The 24,670-nt window shown below is 42.9% G+C and overlaps 1 protein-coding gene across 6 annotated transcripts in view; it reads right to left on the bottom strand.

Moving 5' to 3' along the window:
- The window catches only part of LOC110501792 (unconventional myosin-Ib), a 166,007-nt gene extending 147,012 nt beyond the window's left edge, over positions 1-18,995 (bottom strand). For 4 of the 6 annotated variants that reach the window (XM_021579619.3, XM_090216046.1, XM_090216047.1 and 1 more), the window contains exon 1: positions 18,617-18,995. The gene's annotated coding sequence lies outside the window, so the exon portion shown is untranslated. Of the gene's footprint in view, positions 1-15,817; positions 15,894-18,616 lie in introns of those variants that run through there. The other 2 variants (XM_090216045.1, XM_090216048.1) reach the window with 1 other exon arrangement.
- Positions 18,996-24,670: the final 5,675 nt, after the last annotated feature.

Genomic DNA, 24,670 nt, shown 5'->3' with positions numbered 1-24,670 from the left:
TGTTGTTCACTTATTGAAACTGAACTTCAGTTCATGAAAATAAATAGCTAGCCAGCTACTTAACCCTCTTGCCCAAAGCTAACGTTATAAGCAGCCAGCTAGCTTCATCTGGCTAGCAATGCTCGACTGGACCGGGTTGTGTGTTGTAAAGCTAGCCACAATAAGGATTAGGCACAAGAGGAATTTGTGGTTTGCCTTCAAAGAAAGTGTCATTGACAGTGATGTAAATTGATACAAATAGAATTATGCCATACTTTTATTTTTTTGAAGGCTAACTGCAAAGTCCACTATTGTGGATAATCTGTCTTGTGGCTAGCTTCACATAGATGGGTCCGACCACCATCAAATCAGAACTGTCTTATAAATTAGGGTTATTTTAAAATGATAACAAGCTATATATAGTTAGCTAGCTAACTATAGCTACTGAAACAGATGTAATTTTGCTATGTTTTTGGAGAATAATGTTGTTTGCATCCATGAGCTAACAACCGTTTTTCAATGACCAGCACTGTAGATGCGAGAGACAACTTTACCAGCATCACAGCAAATGTATCGATGAATCGTTGTGACACATAAAATACGATTGAGTGTAATGACTACATAAAAAAATAATGAAAGCGTTAAATTATTATGTGATGTATAGTCATATTCAGATCCTGATTCGTCAAACAATGTTATTTGACAAGTCAAAGTGTTATTTGATGCGTTTCTTTTTTGACACACAAAGACCCAAACGGCGTTCCACAGAAATCCTGGTTGAGAATTAAACTGAAGAAATGAGCAATGAAACGGCACAGCAAGTAAGTGAAAATGCTTTGATTAAGTGTAAATGCCAACAAAAAAATGTCAGAGTCAGTGCGGTGTGTGTAAGAGGTCGACCGATTATGATTTTTCAACGTCGATACCGATTATTGGAGGACCAAAACAAGCCGATACCGATTAAATCGACCAATTTTTTAAATGTATTTGTAATAATGACAATTACAACAATACTGAATGAACACTTATTTTAACTTAATATAATACATCAATAAACGTAGCCTCACATAAATAATGAAACATGTTCAATTTGGTTTAAATAATGCAAAAACAAAGTGTTGGAGAAGAAAGTAAAAGTGCAATATGTGCCATGTAAAAAAGCTCACGTTTAAGTTCCTTGCTCAGAACATATGAAAGCTGGTGGTTCCTTTTAACATGAGTCTTCAAAATTCCCAGGTAAGAAGTTTTAGGTTGTAGTTATTATAGGAATTATAGGACTATTTCCCTCTATACCATTTGTATTTCATTAACCTTTGACTATTGGATGTTCTTATAGGCACTTTACTATTGCCAGTGTAACAGTATAGCTTCCGTCCCTCTCCTCGCTCCTCCCTGGGCTCGAACCAGAAACACAACGACAACAGCCACCCTCGAAGCAGTGTTACCCATGCAGAGTAAGGGGAACAACTACTCCAAGTCCAGAGCGAGTGACGTTTGAAACGCTATTTGCACCCCGCTAACTAGCTAGCCATTTCACTTCGGTTACACCAACCTAATCTCGGGAGTTGATAGGCTTAAAGTCATAAACAACGCAATGCTTGACGCACAACGAAGAGCTGCTGGCAAAACACACGAAAGTGCTGTTTGAATGAATGCTTACAAGCCTGCTGCTGCCTACCACCGCTCAGTCAGACTGCTCTATCAAATCATAGACTTAGTTATAATATAATAACACGCAGAAATACCAGCCTTAGGTCATTAATATGGTCGAATCCGGAAACTATCATCTCGAAAACAAGATGTTTATTCTTTCAGTGAAATACAGAACCGTTCCGTATTTTATCTAAGGGGTGGCATCCATTAGTCTAAATATTCCTGTTACATTGCACAACCTTCAATGGTTAGGTAAACATTGGAGCAATGATACGCATCACATCGATTATATGCAACGCAGGACACGCTAGATAAACTATTAACATCAACCATGTGTAGTTAACTAGTGATTATGATTGATTGTTTTTTATAAGATACGTTTAATGCTAGCTAGCAACTTACCTTGGCTTATTGCATTCGCGTAACAGGCAGTCTCCTCGTGGAGTGCAATGAGAGGCAGGTGGTTAGAGCGTTGGACTAGTTAACTGTAAGGTTGCAAGATTGAATTCCCGAGCTGACAAGATGAAAATCTGTCGTTCTGCCCCTGAACAAGGCAGTTAACCCACCGTTCCTTGGCCGTCATTGAAAATAATAATCACGGCCGAATGTGATAAATTTGGAGCCATCATCGACTCAGTGGGTTTTGTCCAACATGTCTCTGGACCCACTCACTGTCACAGTCATACGCTGGACCTAGTTTTGTCCCATGGAATAAATGTTGTGGATCTTAATGTTTTTCCTCATAATCCTGGACTATCGGACCACCATTTTATTACGTTTGCAATTGCAACAAATAATCTGCTCAGACCCCAACCAAGGATCATCAAAAGTCATGCTATAAATTCAGACAACACAAAGATTCCTTGATGTCCTTCCAGATTCCCTCTGTCTACCCAAGGACGCCAGAGGACAAAAATCAGTTAACCACCTAACTGAGGAACTCAACTTAACCTTGCGCAATACCCTAGATGCAGTTGCACCCCTAAAAACTAAAAACATTTCTCATAAGAAACTAGCTCCCTGGTACACAGAAAATACCCGAGCTCTGAAGCAAGCTTCCAGAAAATTGGAACGGAAATGGCGCCACACCAAACTGGAAGTCTTCCGACTAGCTTGGAAAGACAGTACTGTGCAGTACCGAAGAGCCCTTACTGCTGCTCGATCATCCTATTTTTCTAACTTAATTGAGGAAAATAAGAACAATCCGAAATTCCTTTTTGATACTGTCGCAAAGCTAACTAAAAAGCAGCATTCCCCAAGAGAGGATGACTTTCACTTTAGCAGTGATAAATTCATGAACTTCTTTGAGGAAAAGATTATGATTATTAGAAAGCAAATTACGGACTCCTCCTTAAATCTGCGTATTCCTTCAAAGCTCAGTTGTCCTGAGTCTGCACAACTCTGCCAGGACCTAGGATCAAGAGAGACGCTCAAGTGTTTTAGTACTATATCTCTTGACACAATGATGAAAATAATCATGGCCTCTAAACCTTCAAGCTGCATACTGGACCCTATTCCAACTAAACTACTGAAAGAGCTGCTTCCTGTGCTTGGCCCTCCTATGTTGAACATAATAAACGGCTCCCTATCCACCGGATGTGTACCAAACTCACTAAAAGTGGCAGTAATAAAGCCTCTCTTGAAAAAGCCAAACCTTGACCCAGAAAATATAAAAAACTAATCGGCCTATATCGAATCTTCCATTCCTCTCAAAAATTTTAGAAAAGGCTGTTGCGCAACAACTCACTGCCTTCCTGAAGACAAACAATGTATATGAAATGCTTCAGTCTGGTTTTAGACCCCATCATAGCACTGAGACGGCACTTGTGAAGGTGGTAAATGACATTTTAATGGCATCGGACCGAGGCTCTGCATCTGTCCTCGTGCTCCTAGACCTTAGTGCTGCTTTTGATACCATCGATCACCACATTCTTTTGGAGAGATTGGAAACCCAAATTGGTCTACACGGACAAGTTCTGGCCTGGTTTAGATCTTATCTGTCGGAAAGATATCAGTTTGTCTCTGTGAATGGTTTGTCCTCTGACAAATCAACTGTAAATTTCGGTGTTCCTCAAGGTTCCGTTTTAGGACCACTATTGTTTTCACTATATATTTTACCTCTTGGGGATGTCATTCAAAAACATAATGTTAACTTTCACTGCTATGCGGATGACACACAGCTGTACATTTCAATTAAACGTGGTGAAGCCCCAAAATTGCCCTTGCTAGAAGAATGTGTTTCAGACATAAGGAAGTGGATGGCTGCAAACTTTCTACTTTTAAACTCGGACAAAACAGAGATGCTTGTTCTAGGTCCCAAGAAACAAAGAGATCTTCTGTTGAATCTGACAATTAATCTTAATGGTTGTACAGTCGTCTCAAATAAAACTGTGAAGGACCTCGGCGTTACTCTGGACCCTGATCTCTCTTTTGAAGAACATATCAAGACCATTTCAAGGACAGCTTTTTTCCATCTACGTAACATTGCAAAAATCAGAAACTTTCTGTCCAAAAATGATGCAGAAAAATTAATCCATGCTTTTGTCACTTCTAGGTTAGACTACTGCAATGCTCTACTTTCCGGCTACCCGGATAAAGCACTAAATAAACTTCAGTTAGTGCTAAATACGGCTGCTAGAATCCTGACTAGAACCAAAAAATTTGATCATATTACTCCAGTGTTAGCCTCTCTACACTGGCTTCCTGTCAAAGCAAGGGCTGATTTCAAGGTTTTACTGCTAACCTACAAAGCATTACATGGGCTTGCTCCTACCTATCTCTCTGATTTGGTCCTGCCGTACATACCTACACGTACGCTACGGTCACAAGACGCAGGCCTCCTAATTGTCCCCAGAATTTTTAAGCAAACAGCTGGAGGCAGGGCTTTCTCCTATAGAGCTCCATTTTTATGGAACGGTCTGCCTACCCATGTCAGAGACGCAAACTCGGTCTCAACCTTTAAGTCTCTACTGAAGACTCATCTCTTCAGTGGGTCATATGATTGAGTGTAGTCTGGCCCAGGAGTGGGAGGGTGAACGGAAAGGCTCTGGAGCAACGAACCGCCCTTGCTGTCTCTGCCTGGCCGGTTCCCCTCTTTCCACTGGGATTCTCTGCCTCTAACCCTATTACAGGGGCTGAGTCACTGGCTTTACTGGGGCTCTCTCATGCCGTCCCTGGAGGGGGTGCGTCACCTGAGTGGGTTGAGTCACTGATGTGGTCATCCTGTCTGGGTTGGCGCCCCCCCCCCCCTTGGGTTGTGCCGTGGCGGAGGTCTTTGTGGGCTATACTCAGCCTTGTCTCAGGATGGTAAGTTGGTGGTTGAAGATATCCCTCTAGTGGTGTGGGGGCTGTGCTTTGGCAAAGTGGGTGGGGTTATATCCTTCCTGTTTGGCCCTGTCCGGGGGTGTCCTCGGAGTGGGCCACAGTGTCTCCTGACCCCTCCTGTCTCAGCCTCCAGTATTTATGCTGCAGTAGTTTGTGCCGGGGGGCTAGGGTCAGTTTGTTATATCTGGAGTACTTCTCCTGTCCTATTTGGTGTCCTGTGTGAATCTAAGTGTGCATTCTCTAATTCTCCCCTCTCTCTTTCTCTCTCTCGGAGGACCTGAGCCCTAGGACCATGCCCCAGGACTACCTGACATGATGACTCCTTGCTGTCCCCAGTCCACCTGGCTGTGCTGCTGCTCCAGTTTCAACTGTTCTGCCTTATTATTATTATTATTATTATTATTATTATTATTATTATTCGACCATGCTGGTCATTTATGAACATTTGAACATCTTGGCCATGTTCTGTTATAATCTCCACCCGGCACAGCCAGAAGAGGACTGGCCACCCCACATAGCCTGGTTCCTCTCTAGGTTTCTTCCTAGGTTTTGGCCTTTCTAGGGAGTTTTTCCTAGCCACCGTGCTTCTACACCTGCATTGCTTGCTGTTTGGGGTTTTAGGCTGGGTTTCTGTACAGCACTTTGAGATATCAGCTGATGTATGAAGGGCTATATAAATCAATTTGATTTGATAAAGCCTGGAATCGAACCAGGAACTGTAGTGACGCCTCTTGCACTGAGATGCAGTGCCTTAAACCACAATGGATGCAGTGGTATAACTATTTAAACTGTACTAGAATGCTTAAAAGGCCGCAAACAAATATCAATATATCAATATATTTTTTGGACAAGGTAAATATTGGATATCGGTATAGGCCAAAAACTTCATATCGGTGCATCACTAATTCCAAGGTTTATTTTCTTCATTGCATAGCAACGGGGAAAGTTCTGTTGAAAGGACTTCCTGACTGTGTACCCCCTCAGTTTTTCTGCCTTCTGTTCTGCTAGAGGGCACACTTATGAGGCCATTAAAAATATATATATTTTTAAAAAATCCTTAGGACACAAGCTTCCACGATCCAAGCACACGACTCACTTTAAGACACAGTACAGAAAACAATAATTTCAATTTATTTTTATTTATTCCAATGCATTCGGAAAGTATTTGCCTTTGCTGCGACACTTGAAATTGAACTCCAGTGCATCCCGTTTCCATTGATCATCCTTGAGAAGTTTCTACAACTTGGAGTACACCGGTGGTAAATCCAATTTATTTGACATGATTTGGAAAGGCACACACATGTGTCTGTCTAGCTATCCACCTCTATATAATATAATGTCCCAAAGTTGACAGTGCATGTCAGAGCAAAAACCATGCCATGACGTTGAAGGAATTGTCCGCAGAGCTCCGAGACAGGATTGTGTTGAGGCACAGATCTGGGGAACGGTACTAAAATATTTCTGCAACATTGTTGGTCCACAAGAACACAGTGGCCTCCATCATTCTTCAATGGAATAAGTTTGGAACCACCAAGAAGCTTCCTAGAGCTGGCCTCCCGGCCAAACTCACTCTGACAGAGCTCTAGAGTTCCTCTGTGAAGATGGGAGAAACTTCCAGAAGGAAAACCATCTCTGCAGCACTACACCAATCAGGCCTTTATGGTAGAGTGGCCAGACAGAAGCCACTTCTCAGTAAAAGTCACATTCCAGCCCGCTTGGAGTATGCCAAAAGGCACCTAAATACTCTGACAGTAAGAAACAACTTTGGCTTGAATGCCAAGCATCACATCTGGAAGAAACCTGGCACCATCCAAATGGCAGTATCATGCTGTGGGGATGTTTTTCAGAGGCAGGGACTGGGAGACTAGTCAGGATCGAGGGAAAGATGAACGGAGTAAAGTAGAGATCCTTGATGGAAACCTGCTCCAGAGCGCTAAGGACCTCAGACTGGGGCAAAGATTCACCTTCCAGCAGGACAACGACCCTAAGAAGACAGCAAAGACAATGCAGGAGTGGCTTCGGGACAAGTCTCTGAATGTCCTTGAGTGGCCCGGCCAAGATTTGAACCCGATCGAACATCTCTGGAGAGACCTGAAAATAGATGCGCAGCGACACTCCCCATCCAACCGGAGAGCTTGAGAGGATCTGCAGAGAACAATGGGAGAAACTCCCCAAATACAGATGTGCCAAGCTTGTAGTGTCATACCCAAGAAGACTTGAGACGGTAATCATTGCCAAAGGTGCTTCAACAAAGTACTGAGTCTGCAAAACGTTATATTTCAGTTTTTTTTTAATACAATTTGCAAACATTTCTAAAAATCTGTTTTTGTTTTGTCATTATGGGGTATTGTGAGTAGATTAGTGAGGACTTAAAAAAAATCAATTTTAGAATAAGGCGGTAACGTAACAAAATGTGAAAAACTAAGGGATCTGAATAGTTTCCGAATGCACTGTAGATGGCAGCTAAAAGCTGAATTTCTTATACATCAGGAAATTCAAGAAAACGAAAAAAAAATGTTTAAGGAAATATCTTAGAACTTTATCTAATACATGTCGGCTCCACATTAATCGTCGCAATTAGACTGTTTAGTTATAAACCAGTTTAACTGAAATTGTAAGCCTTGTCTTCCGTCAGTCATCATTAGCCTACCTGTTCACAGTGGGTTGGATGGGAAGATATGGGACAACAGCAGAGTGGTTTGCCTCAGTTTAAACCAGATGGACCCTCTCAGTCTAATTGAGGAAATAATAATCCACAAAAGCATTTAGAGCAGGAAGGTAATATACATTAACAGGAAGAAGCCCGCTGCACCTGGCGGTAGCTAGACAACACCAGTCTCTGGTTGTAGCTGAGAAACAGGCCACAGCTGCTCTGGGCCATGTTCATTAGGCAACACAGACTGAAATGTGAATTCCAGGGACTACCTGGAATTGTCCGATTAGAAACATACATTTCCATGCAAACACATTTTGCTACTGCGTGTCCTAATGAATAAGACCCTGACTTGCTGTAGCTTATAACAGACCACAGCTGCTGTGGATGGAACTGCCTAGTCTAGGTGCATACCAGTGGAGGCTGGTGTGCGGAGCTATAGGAGGACAGGCTCATTTTAATGTCTGGAATAATATATAAATGGAACAGTATCAAACATATGAAGCCATATGTTTGACTCCGTTTCATTAATTACAATGAGCCCATCTCCCTATAGCTCTTCCCACCAACCTCCTCTGGTGTATGCTTTACTGCTAATTTATGGGCCATACCTTTGGGACTAATTAGAATAGCAGACTGTCATCACCCACCATCTGCGATCAAATTTCAAACATCACAGGAGATGTAAAGTGCCCCCCCCCCCCAAAAAAAAAGACAGACAAGTAAATAGCCTTTATCAAACAACTATCGTACTGTGAATAAGCACTGTGAATAATACAAAGTATGATGTCAGCTTCGGCTTAAACTTCAGCTGAGAGTGAATTGCTCCGCTAATATTTTTCATGATTTCAACAAGGATCTGGAAGAGCTGTTGCCCTGCCGGCCTGGTAGCCCAGATTCAAATACCACTACCAGGCAGCACCATCAGCAGTCAGTGACACAACACCACCCTATTTTATTGATGCATCTGTTTTGTTTTTGTCAAGGCAGCAGCTATTATTCCTGGAATCCACATTAAAGAGACTGCCAGAACATCGAGCAGCCTGCCTGTCATATCGAATCCTAAAGGGGGGGGGGGGGGGGGGGGGCAGTAAAACAATGCTGTGTTGTCAAACTGTAGATCAAATCTACTTAGGATATGTACATAATTGGATGAGTTTACAGTGCATTAGCAAATCAGTTCCGTTCCGACAACAAAATAGATTTAATAGTATGACAAAATATTAAGCATCTTACTCATTCATAATCCATAAGATTAAAGAGAAACTCAATTACATGGCCTAAAAACAAAACAAAAAAAACCTTTTGCCATATGAAATGTCTACTTCAAATGACATGTAGGTCTTTGGTCCTGGGATTACAAAGCAAGTCACCTCGATAATATTGGTGCTGGCTCACCTCCAGCGTTTGACATTGCCCCATATTTCAAGATGAGAGCAGCGAAAATAATGTATAATAAAAAAGGTTCCTGGACTGGGGGCTTTTCCACTCACATAGTGTGGTACGAAGTGTGAAAAAAATTCAGTCCGTCACACCCTCAGGCAGAGCAACACACAAGGCTACATTTTTTTAAACTATGCAAAGCATGCCAAATTATAAATGTCTAGCTGCTGGATACTGACTTGAAAGGAAGCCTGAAATACATGTTCAACTATACTACAATTTCACCATGATAAATGCAATCTAAAAGAAAAACAAATTAAAAAAGGTCAACAAAAACATTCGTAATCAGTATGATACACGAGCCAGACGAACCTAAGAGCCAGTCTGCCTTGCATGATAGTGCAGCTTGAGCAAACAAATGATAAAGTTCATTATTGCATTTAATTGACTGCAAATCCCATGGTAGGGACAGAGGTTGTGGGTTGTGAGATAACATCACAGCTTGTTGGCAATCACAGCGATTAAAAACAAAGAGACGAGGCAGTCGGTCAGGCATGCTGAGAAGCTTTAGTAAAGCAGGGAGAGAGAGATGCATCATGGGGAGGGGGGTTGGTGGAGGAGGTTAAGAGCAACGGAAGGCTGGGACAGTGACCTGCGATACGAGAGCATGGAGTTGTGTGTGTGTGTGTATCATTTCTCCTTCCCTGCATTTATAAACTGCTTAACGGCACTGAATGAACTGACAAACAGTGATGGTGAGAGGATTTCTCTAGGAGTGGATCTGGATTCAATATGGGAATACTTAGTGTGCTCAGAAGACCATTCGACTTGAAATGATGCATGTGATCGTTATCAGGAAGGAATGATGAAGCATCTTGGCACTTGGTCATGGCTTCATCCCAAATGGCACCCTATTCCCTACATACTAATCATGGTACACTACCCATAAGGCTCTGGTCAAAAGTAGTGCACTATATAGGGACTAGCGGCATTTGGCCATGATTCCAGATCCGTGCATCATACTTGTGTTTGCACAACATTAGTGCGGTTGACTCCAGTAACCGGTCTATCAGAGTACAGTCAGAGAGCGAGAACATAATACAGGCCCATTTCTCCTAAATGACGTTACTTTCGTGGTAAACTCGCCGTGGCGAGTCATGCAACTGAATACAATATACTCCTCCTTCAGAAAATAATCATAATTGTAATGTCTAACTCAATTACACCTAGCCTATTAGAACTGTAATTATTATTATTTATTTTTTTTAAATACTGCTGGCAATGAGTCAAGAACAACATGATCTGATGTAGGGCAAGTCCACGATAACAGAATGATGTAGTTAAACCAGGCAACTAACAATATCCATTGAAAATTGCCCAAAAACGCAAAGTTTGGTAACAGAATGACAGTTGGTGCTACGCGCCATCATTCTGTTACCAAAATATGCATCTGCACTGTTCAAGTAAATGTGTTTCTAAAAGTGTTAGTTGAAATTGTTAAAAGTCGTCCTTGTGCACAGAGTTGTATGGTTCAACTTTGCAATCATTGATTTTTGTGTGACACATTTAAAGTGAAAAATCTTAGTTTCAGCATAATTATGTTACAGTGGAATTGCCTTGTAAAGTAGAGCTGAAAGAGATACTTAGAAATAACATTCATAGAAACATAGATCCTCCTTAGAAACTCAAAGGTTAGGAAACAAGTCTGGTCAAAAGACACACAACTCAAATAATCATAATAAATTGAAAGTAGTGATGTATCGGACTAAGATGTCATATCGGTACCAATATTTTCCTTGTCAAAAAAAATAAATCCTATAATTATCTTTGAGTGTCCAAAAAGATACACGTCAACACTACTTAACCTGTCAAATAAGCTTGTTGACCAATCAGGATCTGAATATGACTGGACGTCACATAATTTAACGCGTTCATTAATTTTTGTTCGTAGTTATTACACCATCACTCGTATTTCATATGTCATAACGATTCATCGATACGTATTCTATGATGCTTGTAAAGTTGTCTCGCGCAACCTGCAGTGCTGGTCATTAAATAAAAAGGTAACTAGCTCATGGATGCAAACAATGTTCTTCCCCAAAAACATACCAAAACCGACAATCTAAAATAACCCTAATATACAAGACAGTTCTTATTTTATTAATGGTGGTCGGACCCATCATTGTGAAGCTTGTCACAATACAGATTAGCCACAATAGTGAGCTTTGCGGTTAGCCCTACAATTTGTATTCATTTGCATCACTGTCAATGACGTACTTTTATTTTGAAGGCAAACCGCAAATTCCTCGTGCCTAATCCTTATAGTGGCTAGCTTTACAACACAAGCCAATCCGGTCGAGCGTCACTAGCCAGATGAAGCTAGCTGGCTGCTTATAACGTTGGCTTTGGGCAACAGGGTTAAGTAGCTGGCTAGCGATTTATTTTCATGAACTGAAGTTCAGTTTCAATAGGTGAACAACAAGTGGCAACCTAGCTAATACTTACAAGGATTCCAAAATCATTGCTAAGAATAATGAAAATAACTGCAGTTTCTACTGGTCATTGTTTTCAGGCTGGTTGTATTGGTGCTAGCTAGGTACCAAGCTAAAGCTAGCTACCCCAGAAGTTGCGGTCGAACAAATAATGCTTTATTACTAACGCGGGTACTGTAAACGCATCGTTCGAGGCCGGTGGTTGCAGACTTTTTTTTGTACAGCTTTGACAGTGCTACTATATCTTTCTTTGACACGCAATGCCCCAAACGGCGCTCCATAGTATGCATGTTGTGAAGCTAATAACAGTGATGCTATTACTGTATAACTCCGGTAGGGCAACATCTGAAAAATAACGCACTTGGAAGTGTGTACCGGTGCTCGACCAGTCGACAAAAGCCAACATCACCCACGACAGAGAATGATTGATGAATTCCATTATAATCCCCCCCCCCCCCCCCCCCCCCGCAGCTACTCGCCCGAGCCTCCCCAGCTTCTCCTTTACCCAAATCCAGATAGCAAATGTTCTGAAAGAGCTTCAAAGCCTGGACCCATACAAATCAGCTGGGCTAGACAATCTGGACCCTCTCTTTCTAAAACTATCCGCTGCCATTGTTGCAACCCTTATTACCAGCCTGTTCAACCTCTTTCGTATCGTCCAAGATCCCCAAAGATTGGAAAGCTGCCGCGGTCATCCCCAACTTCAAAGGGGGTGACACTAGACCCAAACTGCTATAGACCTATATCCATCCTGCCCTGCCTCTCTAAAGTCTTTGAAAGCCAAGTTAATAAACAGATCAGTGTCCATTTAGAATCCCACCGTACCTTCTCCGCTGTGCAATCTGGTTTCCGAGCCGGTCACGGGTGCACCTCAGCCACGCTCAAGGTACTAAACGATATCATAACCGCCATCGATAAAAGACAGTGCAGCCGTCTTCATCAACCTGGCCAAGGCTTTCGACTCTGTCAATCCCCGTATTCTTATCGGCAGACTCAATAGCCATGGTTTCTCAAATGACTGCCTCGTCTGGTTCACCAACTACTTTGCAGGCAGAGATCAGTGTGTCAAATCGGAGGGCCTGTTGTCCGGACCTCTGGCAGTCTCTATGGGGGTGCCACAGGGTTCAATTCTCGGGCCGACTCTTTTCTCTGTATGTATCAATGATGTCGCGCTTGCTGCGGGTGATTCCCTGATCCACCTCTATGCAGACGACACCATTCTGTATACTTCTGGCCCTTCCTTGGACACTGTGTTAACAAACCTCCAAACGAGCTTCAATGCCATACAACACTCCTTCCGTGGCCTCCAACTGCTCTAAAACGCTAGTAAAACCAAAATGCTAGGTTAGGAATTCTGTGTTGCACGTGTAACACAATTTTACGTGGCGTCATATAGGTCATACATCTACGTTATATAGGTATGCACAGTAGCTTTGACATTCCAATATATCATGCATCCCTAGTTGAAAGTGAGTGTAAAGTGCTGATGAAAGGGGACATTGACTTGGTACAGCAACACATACTCATGAACAACAACTTATAGGCAACAGCTTTAACATTCCCTGTCAGAGCCAAAGTCAGAGTCCTGCCTGGGGCAACAGGGACTTTATTAGGACTTTATTAGGACTTGACATTAGTTTGAAAGTTAATATTAAATAAATGGTTGTCATTTTTGCTGGAGGCATTTTAGAGAGGGTAGGTTAGGGCCTGTCTCTGTATTATGGGTTGAAAACTCTTGTTTTCCCTTCAGCAAAGCAACCAACCATGCCTGTCCCCAACAAACAAAAAGGTTCCAACTAGAGAGCACCACCACAACACAACAAATATCTTTGCCTTGTTGACAGTGAGAGACAGTGGGGTAGTCCCTACCTCCCTCACAATCACCACTAGTCCATCCAATCAGCCCTGTTAGCCTCCAGTGATCACTACTGCTGCAGATGATTTCTGGGTGTGCTGCTGGTCTGCTCGAGCAGGGTTCCCACAATTGGTCCTGGGGCCCTCCTTGGGTGCACATTTTGGATGTTGCCCTAGCACTAAAAACTCATCAAGCTTTGATTATTTGAATCAGCTTTGTAGTGCTACAGTGGAAATAAGGGTTATTCTACTACGCCTCTTTATGTTGTGGCCCTGCCTTGCCATGTTTATATGGTGGCTGTCCTGTTCAATCTATGTGCTGCACAAGACCTGATGGATTTTAACTACCAACTAACCACCCCACAGGGTCATTAAAATTTTTTTTTTTTAAACTTGTCCCCGTCCCTGCCTCCCTCCACGCTCTCACTCCCTGCACATGTGCCTCTCCCTCTCAAAAGTATTGCCATAACAGGGTATAACACGCACAGCCACAGCATCCTATGCTGCCCGGTGGGATACCAGGTTATTGCCATTAACTTCATAGTGCCCCCTATTCCTTGATTTATTGGATACAAAATACTTCTGTGACGCAACATGTTCTAGGTTTGCCAGTCACACACAAGCAGAGAGCACACTTAAATATTCCACTACCTCAATGAATGTACCTTACATTGCCAGGCTTTGTGCAGTGAAGTCTTGTCAGTGGGCTACAATACAGTATGTAGCTCTGCTGAAGCTTAGTTTCAGCAACTGAATGGGAAAAGCAGCTGCCCTGGATTTTAGTAGCACTGAATCAAGTTGAACAGTAATACTTCCTGTAGGGAGATGAAGCATTACACAGGAGTTCAAGGGTTTCAATTTGTGCAATCATAAATCTGGTGACTGACAGTCCCTTCAAAAAATAATATTGCTGTTCCCTTGTTGTGTATAAATTACCTGATAAAGTATGTATTTAATGAATTGTTTGAGTCAGATAAACAACATAGGAAACACACTAGTCTGTACCACTTCTAGTAGTAAAGAGGATATCCCTACATATATGTAGCCTCCTCCTGTGATGGTCCCATCCTTGAAAAAGCATTTACCAAAAGCCTATCCCACACATTGGAGATGCCAACCAGGAACAGCTAGCACCAAGGGAAAACAAGCATTCCCAGATAAAACGTTGACATTCCCCTTTAGAACATGAGCATTCTATGATGAAACAGGGAATGCTCAGGGAACAGTTGAAAATGTATTTTAAAAAAATACCTTAAAAAGTAACCATAATCAAGAGCACTATCACATCCTCAAAACCAAACACAATTTACATTTTAAAGCTTTCATAAATATTCAGTTGAAGTCAGAAGTTTACATGCATTTAAATTCAATTTCACAATTCCTGACATTTAATCATTGTGGTAAAAATTCGCTGTCTTAGGTCAGTTAGGATCACCAATTTATTTTAACAATGTGAAATGTCAGAATAATAGAGAGAATGATTTATTTCAGCTTTTATTTCTTTCATCACATTCCCAGTGGGTCAGAAGTTTACATACACCCAATTAGTATTTGGTAGCATTGCCTTTAAATGGTTTAACTTGGGTCAAACGTAGCCTTCCACAAGCTTCCCACAATAAGCTGGGTGAATTTTGGCCCATTCCTCCTGACAGAGCTGGTGTAATTGAGTCAGGTTTGTAGGCCTCCTTGTTCACATGTTTTCAGTTCTGCCCACTAGTGTTCTATGCGATTGAGGTCAGGGCTTAGTGATGGCCACTCCAATACCTTGACTTTGTTGTCCTTAAGCCATTTTGCCACAACTTTGGAAGTATGCTTGGGGTCATTGCCCATTTGGAAGACCCATTCGCGACCAAGCTTTAACTTCCTGACTGATGTCTTGAGATGTTGCTTCAATACATCTACATAATTTCCATCCTCATGATTCCATCTATTTTGTGAAGTGCACCAGTCCCTCCTGTAGCAAAGCACCCCCACAGCATGATGCTGCCACCCCAATGCATCACAGTTGTTCTTCGACTTGCAAGCCTCCCCCTTTTTCCTCCAAAAATTACGATGGTCATTATGGCCAAACAGTTCTATTTTTGTTTCATCAGACCAGAGGACATTTCTCCAAAAAGTATGATCTTTGTCCCCATGTGCAGTTGCAAACCGTAGTCTGACATTTTATGGTGGTTTTGGATCAGTGGATTCTTCCTTGTTGAGCGGCCTTTCAGGTTATGACGATATAGGACTCCTTTAACTGTGGATATAGATACGTTTGTACCTGTTTCCTCCAGCATCTTTACAAGGTCCTTCGCTGTTGTTCTGGGATTGATTTGCAGTTCTCGCACCAAAGTGCTTTCATATTCCGACTTGCTAACTGGTTGTAGTTTTTACATGCCGTGTTCAACCAGTTAGCAGGTCAGAAGTTCAGAGTTTCCTAGTTCCGATTAGCACGTGAACGCAACATAACACACAGGACACACACGTCAGTACTCACAACAGCAGATCACCACAGGCAGATCCGAGCAAACATTCATCACTATGGCTGAGGGACTTTGCCCCTGGAAACTAGGCCAGCCTAGAGGACAAACACATGGTTCAGAACACCAGTGGTGTAAAGTACTTAAAGTACTACTTAAGTCGTTTTGGGGGACTTGCAAGTTAAATTTGACAACTTTTACTTCACTACATTCCAAAATAAAATATTGTACTTTTTACTCCATACATTTTCCCTGACAACCAAAAGTACTTTTGAATGCTTAGCAGGACAGGAACACTGTTAAATTCACACACTTATCAAGAGAACAAATGGTCATCCCTACTGCCTCTGGCCTGGCAGACTCACTAAATACAATTGCTTTTGTAAATAATGTCTGAGTGTTGGAGTGAGCCCCTGGCTATACATACATTTTAAAAACAAGAAAATGGTGCCATTTGCTTTACTTAATATAAGGAATTTGAAATTATTTAGACTTTTACTATTGATACTTAAGTACTTAAGCTATTAAATGTACTTTTGATACTTAAGTATATTTAGAACCAAAGACTTTTACTCAAGTAGTATTTTACCAGGTGACTTTCACTTGAGTAAATATCTAAACTTTTACTCAAGTATGAAAATTGGGTACTTTTTCAACCACTGCCGAACACAAATAAGGGTGGAAAACACCGGCAAATGAGACAACACTAATTTCCTTATCAAAAGCAATTCACCTAGCTGTACTTCCGATTCATTGTCCCCAGGTGGGTAAATAAACAGCCATTTAGACAAACTCCCCAAACTTCATGGCAGCGCCGCACCATCCACATATGCCTGTTTGTTTGATCAGTCCCACTAATAAAAAGGTGACTAGGCTCATGAAGGCAGTGTCATATCTGATGAAACCACAGTAATAAAGAAATGGGGAACTGTTCTCTGGCTTGCTGGATGGACTTATGATGCACATGGGCTGAATGTCATAACTACAATGGGGAATGGCCCAATGTCCATTCGGTATTTGTATGACCAATTACATTGTCTTTTGGCAGTGAACAGCTGAGGAGACTATAGCATAGATCCATTATCCTATCTATAATAGCATATACATGACCTGTATGAGCAGTCAGTCTGGAATCAATTAGTTCATCTGAACCAGTGTCTTTGATAGCAACACTCTGTAGTGGTATTTCAAACATAGCTACTGATCTTCAAGGGTACTAGAAAGTTTTTTATTGGGCTTTCCCTTTCTGTTGTTAGGCATGCTTTGACACAGAAGAAACTATTCCCTAAACAGACAAAGTTGAGTCCAGAAAACAAAAGGCTATTCTCCTTTGTATGAAGGACAGTGACAAGAGACGTTGGGTTCGAATCCCTGTGAGGTTCCAGTACTTAAAATTAAAAATCACATGAGACCCAGACCCTGGTTGCATCTGAACTACCAAGCTACGTTAGAAAATGCAGACCTAAACCAATTTTCATTCATGTTTTTGGGCCTTCCATGATCCAAAATTCCAAATTCTGGCCCCTGCTACAGTGCATTAGGAAAGTATTCAGACTTGACTTCATCCACATTAAAAAATGTCCCCCCCCCCCCTCAATCTACACAAGACTCCATAATGACAAAGCAAAAACTTATAAAAACCTGTTCTCGCTTTGTCATTATGGGGTATTGTGTGTAGACTGATGAGGAAAAAATATCATTTAATTAATTTTTGAATAAGGCTGTAACATAAAATGTGGAAAAAGTATAAATGGGTCTGAATACTTTCCAAATGGACTCTAAGGGAATCACAGGAGGAGGAAAAGTAGAGAACCTCTGGGATGTTTCTCAGAGAATAAAACATGTTTATGCTTTAAAAAGTTGATGGCGTGGTACAGTAGACAGTAAGTACAGGAAGAGACTCAAAAAGTAATACAATCACTGTAGGTTGTCTAATTCATTAAAAGGGTAGGCTACTTCAAAGTGTCTGCAACCAAAGAAAATTATTTGTGTGTGAAATCACATTCTTGTAGGCTAGTGAAGTGTGGACCACAGTAAGGACACTAATATAGCCACGCGAGTGAATGAAATCTGTGATAAGTCATCTACTCTGTTTTAGCAAAATTGCACAGCTTTCTTCACCCTTGTCCTACAAGTCTCAATAAAAGCACCGTTCTCTCAACGTCGTGTTCTGCTTCAGCGCAATGACAGCAGATGTTCACATTATTGATTAACAATACACAATCGCCATAGGTTTGGACGAGGGGAGAGAAGTAACGAAAGTTAACCCACCCCTCCCGACAGTAGTCTACCAATCTCATCCCAAATAAAACAAATACACACCCCCGAAATAGAACAAGGGCTCAATGAATGAATGGTCAGAAACGATTATCAGTGAAAAAGTATTGCAAAACCATTACGCCAACCAAACAAACTACACGCATTCAAAGACAAAAAAGCAAGGATGCGTCAAACATTTAGGGGGTAGTCTAACGCAGAAAGTTACGTGGCATTAGAGTTACACAAGTAGGACAAATCAACTAAGGAAGAACAGGATAAACCATGTTAAAACCTGACCATAAACGGCCAGGGACTAGTGACTGCAGTGTAAATAATGGGGAATAAAGCTACTGCATAGACACGTAATATAATTTGGGTTTAGTCCGATTCTCACACGTAATATAATTTGGGTTTAGTCCGATTCTCTCAAATTCTGCAACCAACACGGAATAGTCAATTAGGCTACAAAGTAACATTCAAGTGATGCAACTTTTTTTTGTAAACGCTAGATTTAAACACATAGTGTGGCACATGTGAAATTATAATATTCTACTTGCCTCTGAATTGGAAATGTTGTCCCTTAATCCACTCTGGAGGAAAGTGAAGAATCCCGGGAATATCCCTTCAGTTGAAAAGAGGCTCCTCTATCCCCGTTGTCTTTTTTAGTTATCTGCGTTGTGAATGTGCCTGGACGCGTCTCTCACCCGGCTAGGAGGACTTCCACTTGAGCACTACTGAGGTGGATAAAGACTATGGTTCCACGACTTCAACCTCTGGTCCACGGGCATAGGGAGTGGCTGGCTGCACAAAGTGCTGCTAGGCGTCCTTCAACGTTAATCACCATCAGTAAGAGAGCGAGAGAAAAAAACGTCCTAGATTATCAGACGCACAGCAGTTTAAATTTATCATAACTCATTGGCAGTAAACACATCTATCAGTGCAATACCGCCATCTTGTGACAATTTCAAATCATCATGGACATCATTGCCACAGATAAGAGATACGGGTAGGCTTATTGCCAAAATAAAGGAAACACTTGAGTAAATGAGGGACAGGCTACAAAGTTGAATGAAAGCAGGTGCTTCCACACAGGTGTGGTTCCTGCATTAGTTAAGCAATTAACATCCCATTATGCTTAGGGTCATAATGCCCAGTTGTCCATTATTTTGTCTACCATGGGTAGAAGATACTGTATCACAGTGACCTTGAAAGAGGGGTCTGAAAGGAGCATGTGTGTGTGTGAGAGAGAGAGATGGCGTTCGCAACAATTTTATGTGCATTCTGCCACCTACTGTACAGGTGTGTGACCAGAACTCAACCCAACTGTATAGGTGTGTGACCAGACCAGTTTTCTGAACGGCGCCTGAGACAGCTTTTTCCATCAACACCAAATTATGGAATTGATTGTGGAAGAATTGTGTCACATCCCTCCAAAGGAGTTTCAGACACAAAATCTATACCAAAGTCCATTGAGGCTGTTCTGATGGATCATGGTGGCCCAATGCCCTATTAAGACTCTTTATTTTGGTGTTACCTTTATTTTGGTAGTTACCTGTAGTTAGCCTACCAGTATCTTTGAGAAGGGTGCAACTGCCGTCTGCAACTCAGGGCCTTCCTGCATCTACGCATTCCTGCATCTGCAGGAACCCCTCTTTATACTTATATTCGTCCGTTTTTGCTCGAGGATGCAGGAATGAATGTAAAAAACTAAAGCAGGAAGTACCAGTGACTCGCTCAATACGGAAGTAGTCACTACGGAAGTGCTACACTACAGGACTGATTTGCTAGCACAGACTGTAATATATTCCGGGATTCATCCAATGGCATTGAGGAGAACACCACCTCAGTCATCGGCTTCATCAATAAGTACATTGACGACGTCTTCCCCACAGTGACTGTACATACATATCCCAACCAGAAGCCATGGATTACAGGCAACACCCGCATCGAGCTAAAGGATAGAGCTGCTGCTTTCAAGGAGCGGGAGACTAATCCGGACGTTTACAAGAAATCCCGCTATGCCCTCAGACAAACCATCAAAGAAGCAAAGCGTCAATACAGGATTAAGATTGAATCCTACTACAACACTGAAGCATGCCCGAGATCACCAGCTGTTCTGGATGACTGTGTAATAACGCTCTCTGTAGCCGATGTGAACAAAACCTTTAAACAACATTCACAAAGCCACTGGTACAGACGGATTACTTGGACGTGTACGCAAAGCATACACGGACCAACTGTCATGTGTCTTCATTGACATGTTCAACTTCTCCCTGACCGAGTCTGTAATACCTATATTTTTCAAGCAGACCACCATGGTCCCTGTGCCCAAGGAAGTGAAGGTGACCTGCCTAAATGATCACCGCCCCGTGGCACTCACATTGGTAGCCATGAAGTGCTTTGAAAGGCTGGTCATGGCTCACATCAACAGCATCCTCCCGGACACCCTACACCCACTCCAATTCACATACCGCCCCAACAGATCCACAGATTACGTAATCTCAATCAAACTCAATGCTGACCTTTCTCACCTGGACAAAAGGAACACCCATGTGAGAATGCTGTTCATTGACTACAGCTCAGTGTTCAACACCATAGTGCCCACGAAGCTCATCACAAAGCTAAGGACTCTGGGACTAAACACCTCCCTCTGCAACTGCATCCTGGAATTCCTGATGGGCCGCCCTAGGTGGTAAGAGCAGGCAACAACACATCTGCCACGCTGATCCTTAACTCTGGGGCCCCTCAGGGGTGTGTACTTAGTCCCGTCCTGTAATCCCTGTTCAACCACAACTGCATGGCCAAACATGAATCCAACACTATCATTAAGTTTGCTGACGACACAAAAGTGGTAGGCCTGATCACCGACAACGATGAGACGGCCTATAGGAGGGAGGTCAGAGAACTGGTAGTGTGGTGCCAGGACAACAACCTCTCCCTCAATAGATCTGATTGTGGATTACAAGAAAAGGCGGGCCGAACAGGCCCCCATTAACATCGATGGGGCTGTAGTGGAGCAGGTCTAGAGTTTTAAGTTCCATGGTGTCCATATTACCAACAAACTACCATGGTCCAAACATACCAAGACAGTTGTGAAGAGGGCACGACAAAACCTTTTCTCTCTCAGGAGACTGAAAAGATTTGGCATGGGTCCCCAGATACTCAAAAGGTTCTACAGCTGCACCTTCAATCGCATCCTGACTGGTTGCATCACCGCCTGGTATTGCAACTGCTCGGCATCTGACCATAACGCGCTACAGAGGGTAACGCGAACGGCCCAGTACATCACTGGGGCCAAGCTTCCTGCCATCCAGGACCTATATAATAGGCTGTGTCAGAGGAAAGCCCATCAATTTGTCAGAGACTCCAGTCACCCAAGTTATAAATTGTTTTCTCTGCTACCGCACGGCAAGCGGTACCGGAGCGCCAAGTCTAGGACCAAAAGGCTCCTCAACAGCTTCTACCCTCAAGCCATAAGACTGCTGAACAAATAATCAAATCCCCACAGGACAATTTACATTGACCCCCCCCCCCCCCCCCTTCCTTTTGTACACTGCTGCTACTCGCTGTTTATTATCTATGCATATTCACTTCAGCCCTACCTACATGTACAAATTACCTCAATTAACCTGTACCCCCACACACTGACTCGGTACCGGTGCCCCCTGTATATGGCCTTGTTGTTCTTATTGTGTTACTTTTTCTATATATTTTTTTACTTTGGTCTACATAGTCTACTACACGGATTCAATATTTTGTTTAGACCCTGTCGCCAAAACGTTCATCAGAGGGTAGCCAGCTAATTAGGCCCTGTGTGTAGTCATTGTTAGCCACTGCTAGCGGCTTTTACCCTCTGTTCAGGCACCAGCCGTTTTTTTTAGCCTGGATAATACCTGCCAGCCTCGGACTGTTTTTCTCCACTACAACGCCAGATTCCTGCCGTAAACTCTAGACCATTGATCATCACAGCTAGCTAGCTGCCACTGAGTGACCCAACCCCGAAGCTAGCCCTGAGCCAGGCGCATCTCCAAGCTAGCAAACTAAATTACAACAACTACAATACCTCTTTCGCCATCTGGCCCGGTCCCTTCGTCGATACGGCGCCCCGCCGTACAACCACGACTGGTCCGCAGACATAATTTCATCAGCTGTGCCTTCAACCGGCTTTTAACGCTGTGTCTCCCGCGTGCTAGCGTAGTAACGACTACCTAGCGGCTTCCCTGTTTCATCTACTGCTGTACACTGGACCCTATGATCAATTGGCTACATAGCTGATGCCTGCTGGATTGTTAATTTATCACGGTACTCCACTTTGTTTACCTTTGTTTATCTGTCGGCCCTAGCCCCGAACTCAGGCCCTGTGTGTAGTTAACCGACCCTCTCTGCCCATTCAATGCCATTTTACCTGTTGTTGTTGACTTAGCTGATTAGCTGTTTTTGTCTTACCTGTTGTTGACTTAGCTAGCTCTCCCAATCACCTGTGATTGCTTTATGCCTCGCTTTATGTCTCTCTCAAATGTCAATATGCCTTGTATACTGTTGTTTAGGATAATTACCATTGTTTTAGTTTACTGCAGAGCCCCTAGTCCCACTGTACATGCCTTAGATACCTCCTTTGTCCCTCCCACCTCCCACACATGTGGTGACCTCACCTAGTATAACCAGCATGTCCAGAGATGCAACCTCTCTTATCATCACTCAGTGCCTGGGCTTACCTCCACTGTACCCGCACCCCACCATACCCCTGTCTGCACATTATGCCCTGAATCTGTACTATCACGCCCAGAAATCTGCTCCTTTTATTCTCTGTCCCCAACGCACTAGACGACCAGTTTTGCTAGCCTTTAGCCTTACCCTCATCCTACTCCTCCTCTGTTTCTCGGGTGATGTGGAGGCTAACCCAGGCCCTGCGTGTCCCCAGGCACTCTCATTTGTTGACTTCGGTAATCGAAAAAGCCTTGGTTTCATGCATGTTAACATCAGAAGCCTCCTCCCTAAGTGTGTTTTACTCACTGCTTAAACACACTCCACCAACAATGATGTCCTTGCCGTGTCTGAATCATGGCTTAGGAAGGCCACCAAAAATTCTGAGATTTCCATACCCAACTACAACATTTTCCATCAAGATAGAACTGCCAAAGGGGGAGGAGTTGCAATCTACTGCAGAGATAGCTTGCAAAGTTCTGTCATACTTTCCAGGTCTATGCCCAAACAGTTCGAGCTTCTAATTTAAAAAATGTATCTCTCCAGAAATAAGTCTCTCACTGTTGCCACCTGTTATAGACCCCCCTCAGCTCCCAGCTGTGCTCTGGACACCATATGTGAATTGATTGCCCCCCATCTATCTATCTTCAGAGTTCATTCTGTTAGGTGACCTAACCTGGGATATGCTTAACACCCCAGCAGTCCTACAATCTAAACTAGATGCCCTCAATCTCACACAAATTATCAAGGAAACCACCAGGTACAACCCTAAATCCATGAACATGGGCAGGAATCTATGAGGGTCATAGATATTATCCTGACCAACTTGCCCTCCAAATACAAAAAAAATAACTTGCCCTCCTTTGCCTAAGTATCCTGGAAGGATATTGACCTCATCCCGTGAGTCGAGGATGCCTGGTCGTTCTTTAAAAGTAATTTCCTCATCATCTTAAATAAGCATGCCCCGTTCAAAAAATGTAGAACTAAGAACAGATATAGCCCTTGGTTCACTCCAGACCTGACTGCCCTTGACCAGCACAAAAACATCCTGTGGCGGACTGCAATAGCATCGAATAGTCCCCACGATATGGAACTGTTCAGGGAAGTCAGGAACCTATATACACAGTCAGTCAGGAAAGCAAAGGCTAGCTTTTTCAAACAGAAATTTGCATCCCGTAGCTCTAACTCCAAAAAGTTATGGAGAACAAGAGCACCTCCTCCCAGCTTCCCACTGCACTGAGGCTAGGCGACACGGTCACCACCGATAAATCCATGATAATCGAACATTTCAATATGCATTTCTCTACGGATGGCCATGCTTTCCTCCTGGCTACCCCAACCCCGGCCAACAGCTCCGCACCCCTCGCAGCTACATGCCCGAGCCTCCACAGCTTCTCCTTCACCCAAATCCAGATTGATGATGTTCTGAAAGAGCTGCAAAACCTGGACCCGTACAAATCAGCTGGGCTAGACAATCTGGACCCTCTCTTTCTAAAATTATCCGCCGCCATTGTTGCAACCCCTATTACCAGTCTGTTCAACCTCTCTTTAGTTTCCTCAGAGATCCCTAAAGATTGGAAAGCTGCTGCGGTCATCCCCCTCTTCAAAAGGGGTGACACTCTAGACCCAAACTGTTACAGACCTATATCCATCCTGCCCTGCCTTTCTAAAGTCTTTGAAAGCCAAGTTAATAAACAGATCACTGACCATTTAGAATCCCACCGTACCTTCTCCGCTGTGCAATCCGGTTTCCGAGCTGGTCACGGGTGCACCTCAGCCACGCTCAAGGTACTAAACGATATCATAACCGCCATCGATAAAAGACAGTACTGTGCAGCCGTCTTTATCGACCTGGCCAAGGCTTTTGACTCTGTCAATCACCGTATTCTTATCGGCAGACTCAATAG

The sequence above is a fragment of the Oncorhynchus mykiss genome, chromosome 22 (genome assembly GCF_057628025.1).
Source record: "Oncorhynchus mykiss isolate SJ-2025 chromosome 22, ASM5762802v1, whole genome shotgun sequence".
NCBI lineage: Eukaryota > Metazoa > Chordata > Actinopteri > Salmoniformes > Salmonidae > Oncorhynchus > Oncorhynchus mykiss.
Note: the sequence above shows the minus strand (reverse complement) of the source record. Positions and strands in the feature narration are given on the sequence as shown.